General features: G+C 39.6%; 1 protein-coding gene and 1 long non-coding RNA gene across 2 annotated transcripts in view; one reads left to right on the top strand and one right to left on the bottom strand.

Moving 5' to 3' along the window:
* The first annotated feature begins 2,641 nt into the window (after positions 1-2,641).
* The window catches only part of LOC139142643 (17S U2 SnRNP complex component HTATSF1-like), a 60,156-nt gene continuing 51,646 nt past the window's right edge, over positions 2,642-11,151 (top strand). Inside the window, exon 1 of the mRNA XM_070712688.1 lies at positions 2,642-2,774. The gene's annotated coding sequence lies outside the window, so the exon portion shown is untranslated. The remainder of the gene's footprint in view (positions 2,775-11,151) is intronic.
* On the bottom strand, positions 7,996-9,553 carry LOC139142639 (uncharacterized). Its single transcript, XR_011554434.1, has 2 exons — positions 9,365-9,553; positions 7,996-8,277 (listed from the first exon to the last, which is right to left on the bottom strand). It is a non-coding gene; the product is annotated as an uncharacterized lncRNA (long non-coding RNA).

Below are 11,151 nucleotides of genomic sequence, written 5' to 3'. Positions count from 1 at the left end.
AGCCACTTAAAGCCAGATTTTTTTTTTCGAGCAACTCCACCTGGCATCTTTTTTTTTCCCCAAATCTTCCAAGCCCCCCCCCCCAGGATATCAAATGGTCCACCCCTAAATGCAAAATCAAGAACAGGTTTCTTGTGCATGTGCTTGTGTAAGATAACATATTTGTCTGATGTTGATACATAACTTGCCTTGCAGATTGATTGTCTTGAAAATTATCGCAGAAGTAGAAAAGGGAAAGAAACTAATCAAATTGCTGTAACATATTCACCTTCAGTGCCTGTAAGCCCATATATTTAACTATTTTATCATTACATTCAGCTGTTTGTTATATCTTTATCACTCTCCATTGGCCAAGGCACACTTGAGGGCCAATGTCATCACTCTGCGCCAATCTGTGTATGTCTGTCTGTATGAATGTCCATGTTTCATACAATTGTAGGCTAATGTTTTGATAACTATATGGTAGCGAACAGTGCATTGCCACTTTTTTTTTTATTCCTCATAGAATAACACGGGGATGGGGCCATTTTTGAATTTCAAATCTCGGTAAGATCGTGGGTAATTTGTTCTTCTCTGATGCTAAAATTTGCACGGTGACCCTCAATTGTTATTCTTGATTTTGAAAGAGAAATCTCCAATGGTTGAAATATTCACTGCATGAGGAAAGTTTGAGCAAAAGTTTAAGTCTTTCACTTTCAATGTGCGTATACTACCTTAATTAGAGGTCTTTTAAGGTTGCCGGTTTACTTCCTTTAATGGTGAAACAAGACCTTATTGTGGAAAAGGCATTTGCACCCCAACGGTGAGAAGATTTTTCACACTGTATACAACAAGTGCACTTTTAAAAACTGCAAAAATAACAAGCATCACCCAGCCTCTTGTGAAAATACTCTTAAATACTACTTTTGAGAATATTTTAGTTTTCATGATGGCCATAGATGTGTATATGATGATGGGGATAATGATATTTGATTTGAAAATGTCATCAGAATTCATGACATCTACTGCATATGATATGAATAATATTTATATATTTAAAAATTATTTTTGCCATCCGTATCTCAAATACCAAACATTCACATTTATAAATTGGAAAGTCAAAATGACTACGTTGGGGCGGGAAGATTTCTACAGCAAGGATGTGTGTGCTGTTTAGGGGTGGACCATTTGATTTTGGGGGGGGCTGGAGGATTTTGAGAAAAAAAATTGTTGCCAGCCAAATGCTGGTAAAATTGTCTCTGCGGTAGGGAAGGAAAAAAAATTTACTTCTAGGAAGGCTACAAAAAAAAAATTTGCTGTGATGCACCCAGCGGCATTTGAACAAGAATCTTTGAAAAAAGAATTATATTGTCTTTGGAGCTGCCACGTACAGCAGCATTTTTGAATGGATATCTATAGAAGCAGAAACCTCTTCTCAGTAGTATGAATCACCAGTCACTCTGTGTGGAGTTTACTCTGTGCATACAGAATAACTGTACATGAATGTAATTTGTATTCTGCTGTGGCAGTGCACTCCCCAACTGCAAGGCTATATGTTATAAATGCAATGTTGCCAGTGATAGAATAAATGTGAGAATGTTTGTTAAGTCTACAAAAGTGATTGAAATCAATAAACAAATCTCATTATGAAGCGGTAACACTGTATTAATAGATTTTTATAAGTTTTAACATTTTGTCTCAAATTTTACTAGAAAACAAAACAACTGGTGAATGTCAATGTCATGTTGTATGCCATCTGATCAGATATTTCATGATGAAGAAAAGAATATTAATCTGCCATTCATATCTCAGTAAATATGTATGATTTGTGATATTCATTGGGTGTGTAATTGCTTTAACTCAAGTCTTCAGTCACATTTGTTGACATTGCCTTGGTGGTAACTACTTTAAACAATGACTGGAAATGTTAAGGACAAGATTTGTAAACTTCCTGATAGGATCAAAATAAACAATATAAATTACTGTATTTAAATAAATCCTTCATAAAAAATTATCAAAGAATGAACTAACAATTAAGTGTGTTATACTCAAACAATTTTACAAATGTTTTAACTGAAAATGTTTAACTACTTTTGAATAAGGAAAAAATGAACAAAGAATGTAAATCTCATGAAACACTTTTCTACCAGTCCACTGATGTCTCAGTACCCGTTGGATATTAATTGTAAACTTGTTTTCCAATTAAAACAGTGGTGTCTCACTCTCAGAATAAAATGTTGACTAAAATGATCCAAATTGCCAAAAATATGTAATACTGATATTTTATTATGATTTGAAACTTTATAACAAGAATACGCCAATAAAAACCAAACTTCAAAGAACAAGCATAAGCAAATTCTGCGATTTTTTATTTTGACCAAAATGACTAATTTTGCCATGATTTAACCAAGACTGACAGAGAATATCCCTGTCTACTTTTAAACAATTTTCAAGTGGCTGCAGAGAATGATTGTTTTAAAACAAAACTACAGAAAATGACAAAAAAATTAATGAAAAATAGACACTGCAAGATATCAGCTCAAAGTAAGCAACACATAATATTGAGGCCTATCGCCACTGATTAACTCAACATCTTTACCGATTCTGACCCACAATTACCTCTGACCTTAGACCTACCCAGAGTTCATTTGACAACAACAATGTGACGTCATATTCCGCCATTTTGTGAATCTCGAAGGTGTACCTTGCAAGCATGCATGCTGCACGTTGCAGATACGTAGCTTGATCTCGAGGAAGCCTAAAGACATCGTACCGCATTTAAGTATTCGTTTAAGGTAAAAGCCGCATATATATATTTGATCATCGAATCTTACTCACCCGCACAGTGATACGATTAAGAGGAAAGGACATCTCACAAAGTGAGCGATAACTGCAGTCACAGGAATTCGACTCAATGCCAAGTAAACAGTCATTGATTATTCTTACTGGTTGCATCAGTGACTGTTTGCTTGCACGGAGTCGAATGCCTGTGACTGCAGTGCTTGTACTCAGAGAGGTTTTGCCCAGGTATGTTTGTCGGACGGCAAGCATACTCAGGCAAAACCTCGAGCTTCAGCACTGCAGCCATGTTAAAGTTTGACACCCTCAGGTCATGGAGGTAGAGACCGCTTCCTCCTCTATGATCGAATTTACTGATATTTGCATTTAGTACGATCCATATCTTTGATCTTTACCACTCACAAGACCGAGGCCCGAGGGTAGCGTTACAGATCACAGCAATACATTCATCACCGGTGTTCGAAGGTTGTACCGGTTCACAGGAGGCTCAGCACGTTGTGTGTCACTGCTAGTCAGGACCGATTAGGTGCTTCAAAAAGTCCTACCTATGATGGCCTTCCAAACTCCAATGCATACATGTATGAGCGAAATCTAATGTGGGAAATGATGGAGGATGTAGGTGCACTGTTTCTCCCAGCAGGCCTCGTCAACCCCCTGTCCATTTCAGGAGCTGGACCCCATGATTTGATGCTTCATATTTTCTTAACGTGTATTTGCTGGTATAGCACTGATGAGTGAAATTGGTTATAGCCAATCACATTGATTTAGAGGTTATACCGGTAAATGGCAAGCGAGGGTATTTGGTTATGGATATAAGACCTCTGGGATGAAAATTAGCATAAATTTTGAGGAAAATACATGTAATCACCGAGCGAAGCAAGGTGATTATTTCATCCAAATATGCTAATTTTCACCCCAGAGATCTTATATCTGCAACTAAATGCCCGTGCGCATTGTTTATAACCTCATTATAATATGCTATATGTATATACAGGTGGACAATGTCATCATTTAGGAATAGGACTGAAGTTTGAACAAGGGTTCAGGAGCCGAACCTTTCAGAACGCGCATGTACAGTTGATTCCATAATACAGTAACGCAATACATTGATATCGGGATTACACATTGAACTTGAAGAATTTTACTTGAAAAAACACTCTCAAAGAACTTTAAAATTTATGTTGTTGTTACATCGCCGTTGCTGCTTATACAAATTCATCATTTGTGGGTTCATCGAGCTGAACCAGACTAAAAAATTTAACAATCAAAATTAATCTCAAGTGGTAAGAGTTGTTCTACATTCTGGCACATTGAGCTCTCAAGCACGAGTTCAAAATTTTTGCAAGCTCAAAAAATGTACGCAGCGCGCAGGTCTTCTTGTTGAAAATATAATACCCCGGCTCTCAGGTCTTCTTGTTGATAAACCCCGGCTCTAGCCAATCAGATTGCCGGATTCCAGCTAAGCGTATTATAATACAGGGTCCAACTGACCTGGATCCAATCAACAAGAACAACATTCAGCTGGTTTGATGCACAAAATGCATTTACCAAGGCATAGGGCCTACGTGTACATGGCAATGATTGGTTGTGTACACAATGCACCTCTGTGGCCCCGGGTAAAGCACAATGGTGCAGTGTGATGTGTTTCTGGCATTACTCACATCCTTGAAAGCCCTGCAAAGCACTGATTATCAAACAAACCTGCTGACATGCTCACGAGATAATGATACCACTTTGTCTCATTAATACTAAAGGATAGGTGTGAGGGGTCGAAGTGACCTGGATGGAAGGGTCGAGGTGATCAAAGGTGACTGGGCTCAAAGTGGTTGAGAGTTGAAGTGACTAGAAGGCCCCATAGGCACATATGATCTATTTATGCCAAATCATGCACAATTTAAATTTTACTGCATGGAGTACAGTGTAGCACATGGCAGTTAGGGACATAAGAGATTGTACAGTGGGAGAGTGCCTGTAGTATCTGCACAAAAAGCGAGCAATGTAGTCTAGATATGACCCTGCCAATAGCGTAAGCAGTGTTGCAGCCAGGACGCGCCCTTGCGACAATGTCCCAAAAACGGAACCTGGTGTCCCACATTCTCACGTTCTGTGGGTCACCTTGGGCACACTCCTGCATCGACTGTGTTGGGTGTAGTCTGCATGTAATATATGATACTGACGATTACCTTTGTAGTCCCCATGGACACCGTCCGGGGGGACTTATAGGTTTGGTCATGTCCGTGCGTGCGTCCGTGCGTGCGTGCGTGCGTGTGTGCGTCCGTCCGTCCGTTCACACAGATATCTCAGAGATGCAAGAAGCGATTTCATTCAAACTTGGTACAAGGATTACTTCATATGTCATACAGATGCACGTCGATTTGGTTTTGGATACGATCCAATATGGCCGCCAGGCGGCCATTTTATTACGATTTTTCATGTACAGAGCCATAACTCAGAATGTTTCAACCAATTTTATTCAAAGTTGGTACAAGGACATTGACCAATGTCATAGATATGCACGTCAATTTTCTTTGTGATACGATCCAATATGGCCGCCAGGCGGCCATTTTATTACGATTTTTTCATGTACAGAGCCATAACTCAGACATGTTTCAACTGATTTTATTCAAAGTTGGTACAAGGACATTGACCAATGTCATAGATATGCACGTCAATTTTTTTTGTGATACGATCCAATATGGCCGCCAGGCGGCCATTTTATTATGATTTTTTCATGTACAGAGCCACAACTCAGACATGTTTCAACCGATTTTATTCAACATTGTTACAAGGACATTGACCAATTTCATAGATATGCACGTCGATTTGTTTTGTGATACAATCCAATATGGCCGCTAGGCGGCCATTTTATTACAATTTTTTCATATACAGAGGCATAACTCAGGCATATCTCAACCGATTTTATTCAAAGTTGGTACAAGGACATTGACCAATGTCATAGATATGCACGTCAATTTGTTTTGTGATACGATCCAATATGGCTGCTGTGTGGTCATTTTGTTACGATTTTTTCATATACAGAGGCATAACTTAGGCATATCTCAACTGATTTTATTCAAATTGGTACAAGGACATTGACCTATGTCATACATATGTACGTCGATTTTTTATGTGATACGATCCAATATGGTTGCTAGGCAGCCATTTTATTACGATGTTTTCATGTACAGAGCCATAACTCAGACATATTTCAGTCTGCACGATAACCCGGCTTTTGAGGTGTGGCCGGTACCATTGATTTGATTGGGTATTGTAGGGTGATTGGCATGTGTGACATCATGTCAGAAACCATTTTCTTTCATGGGTGGGTTCAATCACTAAGGTATAAATAACAATTGATATTGTTATCACATGAAGATATTTACAATAATTTGATATTATCTGTAATTTATTTAATTAAATAACTATTTCTTGATGATTTGAAGACGTTGAGAACCTCAGTATGCACGTGTTCTATGACAGTTAAATTTCCCACCCTGCGCATAAATGGTTGACACTTCGACGAGAGTTGACCGCTGTCGAATGCTATAACATCAAAACATTAGAACAAGAAACTCACACGGTTCTTAAAGTTACGGATCAAATTTAAAGCTAATTATCTTTCTAGAGTAGAAATGAAGATAGGTACAAAATGGCTTTGCTGGAACGAAACTAGATTGAAAGGTCTAAATATAGCGATCACAAAACTTCCCGACCGGTCCAACTACCCGTCGACTGCATGCCGTATTGTCAAGATTCGATGTCTAAACACCAAAGAGCTGCTGTTTAGCCCCTGCTGATGTGTACCAGCCCCAAAGAGTACTGCCACATTTATAGAAAGCTACAAACTATACATGATGCGTCTGTTTTTACTCACAATGACTGAATCCTGTCTCAAAGCTGTCATCAATATAATTTCCTGACGGGCAGTGTGTGGATACCGGATACGATCATCGTTGCATGGGCATACCACAGATGATCGTTGACACTCGCTGGAAAATCGACGCTAGGACTATTATTTTGTTTGGTTTTACAGAGAGTAATGGGCTGTGGTACAGAGATATCGACTAATTACACACATTGGAAGGTAAATTGCCTGTCGGGCAGTGACGGGCAGCAGTATGACCCTTTGATCGAACACTTGCAACACTGCCTGCGATCGCAGACGTAGACCAGTTGTGAGATCGACAGAAATTTTAGTTGTCAGGATTTTTTCAACAAATACGGGCTACCAAAAGTTTCCTCTGAATGCAGTTGTAATTAGCAACCTCTACTACAGAAAATGTACTCATACGCTGACGAGTTATTCCGTATTGTGCAAGTTTCAGAAGTTTCGTGTATTTCGAGTGGCTCGCCGGTGGAATGAGCATGCACAAGCGAGTAATACACGACAGCTCATTATGCATGACCTCATTATGTCTAGCCTCTCAACCAATAGGCGCAGCTTTGAGATGTCATGTGATCTACTATTCATGAGCATTTGTTTACAACATATGCGATTTTCCCCGCCACGTCGTTAGCCTGGGTTTTTTGATTATCTACGCCAATTTACCTTATTAAGGCATAGCTGATGAGTCATACGTTGAGGGCAATAATAATCAGCTAAGCTGCATTCAAGAAAGTGTAACCTTACGAAAAATATGGCTTCTGGCACATAGTTGTGCATGCTAACCCACAATAGTTGTGGATACCAAGCTGCAACTGTTTGTGGCTTATAAGCAGGTTATTCATATTTTATCATGCAAAGATCTGTTCTGGCACAGTTTTGCGGCATACAGGCCGCTGTGATTGCAGACGATATGCCGCAAAAAATGGGACGGGGCTTTTAGCGGCATAGAGGCCGCTGTGATTGCAGACAATATGCCACAAAAAATGGTGGGGTAAAAGGTTTCATGGTAAAATGCTGCTATGCATGCTTCCTGTGCTACCCCCCCCTCCCCAACCATACCTGCATTTGTACCTACCAGTTTTATACTAGCCAGGAGATTACCATACACTTCACATCTTCATTTGTTTTAAGGGACAGTAGCTGTAACTTATGATGTTGTTCTTTTAACTTTTGTGTGTTGAGGTAACTTTTCACTTTACTCACTTGGCAAAATAGGCAAAAATCAAGACACATAACAGTATAAAAATACTGCATAAAAATTAAGTTACAGCTACTGCCTTTTAAACCGCCTACTCACAGATGCAAACAAAAAAAACCACTTACCACATATCTTCACGATAATACCCCATTGTTTATTTTGATATGTAAAACAATGATGTTGGTACACTAGGCTGGACCACTAAGAAATTAAAATAAAATCAAAATTCAATAATCTAATGAGGTTCATGTGAAAAACATAACAGAACACGTCTAAAAGTCTGCATTTGATTTTTCACATTATCCAAAGTTGTTTTCGATGCCATCCTAATGTTTACGATCTTGTTCTGAAACTTCAGATTGAATGTTCCTGTTGATCCATTGGTCTGTTCAGCTTCATGGCCTTTGCCCATACACTGAGAATAAAAATGATAAATAACAGACAAGGATATTATTACATGTGCAAAGTGAAATTGCTTGTATTTTGTCGACTACCCTTATTATATATTAATACAAAAATTCACGGAAAAGAGCATTCATGTGCTTGAAAGAAATTATAATAATTAATATTAAATAATTTACCTAATGATACAAACTCATGACATATCTATACATTATGTTATTGTGATTACCAAATCATTGCTTTTCAGCCTCATTTTCACTATTTACTTGTGACACACCACTCCAAACTACAACTATTGACCAGCGGTGATTGGGTTTCAGCACATCTCAAACAGAAGAAATGTAAATGGAAAACTGTCTCATAAATTGTTTTAAAACAAAAAGTATCCCTTTATAATAGCGCAGTGCACGGTTACAGGTTTGTTACTAAATATAGCTGTACGCGCGCGATATCGGACAAGCAGCTTGAAATGCGGACAAATTTTATCAATGTTGCATACATTGCTGTTTTTGCAGCTTGTACTCTGAGTCGTGGATATGCCTATTGGTATTCATTGTTACACTAGCAGTTAGCCCACTAAGTTGTATTTTCGTCGTTCTTGCATTCGTAATTTTCAAAAGCGTAATCTAAAAATGCGGACGATGCTGTGTGTTGGCCGCTACAGCTAACACACAGCATCGTACGCAGGGCTAGCGAGAGTTGCCGACATCGACGGTTATTTACGAGAAGTGAATAAAAGATTGGCATTTTTGGAAGCGATCGAGTAGCTGAGATAGGCAGGGATACGACTTGGGCCCAAGAACGCTGAATTTCGGCAGTAATTTGGCTTTTTACGTCAAGTCCCAAAATGGATTTGAAGTCACCGACCCTACCTTCGCTACGGGTCTTTGCAGGGCTGTGGTGAGCGGGGCGATTAACTGTAGCGGAACACACAGCATCGTACGCAGGGCTACCAACCTCCATGATTAACTACCGGTATATTATTTTTGCCAATACCGTACGTTCATTTGGCATACTTGAACAGGGTTCGCCAAGAAATCAAAGACCAGAGGAAAACTGCGAAAATATAGAGACAACTCGTGGTATTGAAAATTACTTACCGAATTTTTAAACGATCTGTAGCTCTTCGATCAAACTATGGGTGTGTCCGTGACCGTTGTTCTTCGGGACGATATCGCGGTCTCAGAATCGGTCATCCAAGGGCCATCAACGCATCGCAAACGCTGTTTGTTGGTTTTAAATTCATAGCTAACCTTTACGTACCCTGAATGATAATGTCCTACGGTAATTTTACGAGTCCCTAAACTGTACAAAAATCAGAGCGAAAAAACGGCGACGATATACTCCTCGCTCAAACGTCCTAACGGCCTACCAGTGCATATCAGATTTAATTTGCCGCTCAGGATTTGACCCATGACCTTTGGCAATCTGACCAATCATAAATAAATCTTCACATGATCTACAACAATCTGACCAATCATAAAGAAGTCTTCACATGATCTATGACATCATCAGGCGTGATTCTAGAGTTCCGGGTTCAAAGTCTGTTCTGACCCACGCATTGTCTTCCTGCTTCAGCAAGCAGCCTGATCGAGCTCGAGCTCAGCTGCGAGCTTGCGTTTGAAAACCAAAACGACACAAATACATGGGAATAACCTTTCTAGATCAACACAAAACTCTACAAAAACGGCTCCGACATAGCAGTCTCGTGACTTACAAACTTTGCCCGACGATGACTTTCATCGCGCACGTCCGTATTTTGACATGTTTGAAGCCCAGCGTGATCAATGTTGAAACTATGCGTACATCATACGCTGGGAAAGCTTTACCGTACGTACCTCCATGCCGTACGTACGCTTTCAAGACCTACTCCGTACTTGCAGTTCATTTAAAACCCGCGTGTGGAAAGGGCGTAAGAAAACACAAAAGAACAAGATATACGTTATTTTTGAGTTGCAGTTCTTTGAAAGACTAGTCTTTTCAAGGGAGATATGCACGTGAAATAAGTTCATCATACGTCGATATTAGCCCTGCGTACGATGCTGTGTGTTCCGCTACAGCTAATCGCCCCGCTCACCACAATTAGCTGTAGCGGAACACACAGCATCGTACGCAGGGCTAACGTCGATATATGGTTCGCCAGAGTTAATATTTTGCAAAGCCTTTTTTTCTGTAGAAACAGTTACGCTGTCAGTGAGAACCAATCATTTGCAAAACGTACATAAAAAGTCAGTGATTGATTTATTGCACCGATCAAAGTCAAATGGTAGTTTTTCACACAATTTGTTGAAAATCAAAGGTTTCCTGCTGTGCCAGCTGTAGTGTCACTGTCAATGGATATCTCATCTAAGAATGCGTGATCAAGTGGAGTGTCAACTCAATGTTGTGGCTTATAGTGAGGCAATATCTTGCTCAAACTGTGTTTATTTAAATATTTTAGCATATCTGCCACAAAAGATTTGACTGATTGTCTTTGTGTGCCTGTTAAGTGCCTCTAGTGGCACATATCGGCACATAATGAAAAAAAGTTCTGGCAGCCTTTTTTGTGTGTAGCTTATAAGCCGCAAGACAGTGGGACTATGCCACAAAAAAAAAATTTCGTAAGGGCAGGGATTGGCTATCCGGTCCCCGGGGCGCTTTGCGCCCTTACAACTTGGATTTGACATGTGTCACATCAATGGTTTTCACTGCAAGTTACTCGAAATCGTGTCAATCAGAGCAATTACCGACGAGGGGGCAAGCCCCCGATGAGTAATATGAAGCTGTATGTTGCCAGGAGTAAACCATTGCCGATTGGAGAGGTTTGCATTAGTCTGACGGTACTTAGGTGGAACATAATCGGCTTGAAAATTTAGGGTTTTTCATTGTTTCGCTCAAAAGTTAATTG

Source organism: Ptychodera flava, chromosome 10 (assembly GCF_041260155.1).
Source record: "Ptychodera flava strain L36383 chromosome 10, AS_Pfla_20210202, whole genome shotgun sequence".
Classification (NCBI taxonomy): domain Eukaryota; kingdom Metazoa; phylum Hemichordata; class Enteropneusta; family Ptychoderidae; genus Ptychodera; species Ptychodera flava.
Note: the sequence above shows the minus strand (reverse complement) of the source record. Positions and strands in the feature narration are given on the sequence as shown.